Here is a 1,218-nt window from a genome sequence, read left to right as displayed (position 1 = left end):
CAGACAGCATCCCCACTAACTCAGGAGCCAGGCAGAAGGAGAAATCCCACACAAGACAGGCTCTAGAGCAATGTGGATATCCTAACTGGGCCTTCCTGAAAGCAGAGAAGAAACCCAAACAGGACTCCAGTCAGCCAACAGGTGAAAAGGAGGAACCCAGACCCAGACCAGTGGTCATTCCATATGTTGAGGGAGTATCAGAGAAACTGAGACGTTTATTTTCTAAACACAACGTCCCAGTGGCTTTTAAACCCCAAAATACATTAAAGACTGGTTCATCCCAAAGATCCAGTCCCCCGGCACAAACAGAGTAATGTTGTGTATGCTGTTCAGTGTCAGGAGGGCTGTGATCAGTCTTACATCGGGGAAACAAAACAGCCACTGGCCAAAAGGATGGCCCAGCACAGAAGATCAACATCATCAGGCCAGGACTCTGCGGTCTACACTCATCTCCAGGCCAGCGGTCACTCTTTCAGGGATGAAGATGTGCACATCCTGGATAGAGAGGAACGATGGTTTGAGAGAGGAGTAAAGGAGGCCATCTTTGTGAAAATAAATCATCCATCATTAAACAGGGGTGGAGGCCTCCGGGTTCAACTGTCCCCCTCTTACAATGCTGTTATTGCTAGTATCACTCAACCCCCTGTGAATAGTAAACAGCCATCAGTGTGTTAATGATCCATTGTTAGGCTGATGGTCCTTCTTGAGCATGTGAGCAGCTGGTTTTGGTTGTCAGCAGCAAACTGGTTGATCCACTGCGAGAGGGTGCTATTTATAAGACTGAGCTGAATACAGCACCTCAGACTGAGGAAGTCTTTCGGATGAGAGACAAAACATATCTACATTTTTTTGCTTTTTTTTTTTTAATGTCCAGAAGACCAGATTGAACATTTTTGAAATCCTTCCCTATTTTCACTTGTATTTGTCTTCCTTCTAAAAGTCTTAATCCATCTAAACATACAACTATTTATACCCATTCTTCTAATTTTGATTAATAATCCTTCCCTCCACATCATATCATACGCTCGCTCTATATAAAAAAAATACTGCCACAACACTCTCTTTATTCACTTGAGCCTTTCTAATTTGAGGGTGTTGAGATTTGTAGAGTTAATGAGATGAAATTTTTGGGTGTAATCATTGATGAACAGCTAACATGGAAAAATCACATCAATTCTGTAAGAACAAAAATATCTAAATCTATTGCAGTACTATACA

Source organism: Nematolebias whitei, chromosome 8, assembly GCF_014905685.2.
Source record: "Nematolebias whitei isolate Nwh7 chromosome 8, NemWhi1, whole genome shotgun sequence".
Classification (NCBI taxonomy): Eukaryota; Metazoa; Chordata; class Actinopteri; order Cyprinodontiformes; family Rivulidae; genus Nematolebias; species Nematolebias whitei.
The sequence above is the reverse complement of the archived record's forward strand: the minus strand, read 5'-3'. Positions refer to the sequence as shown.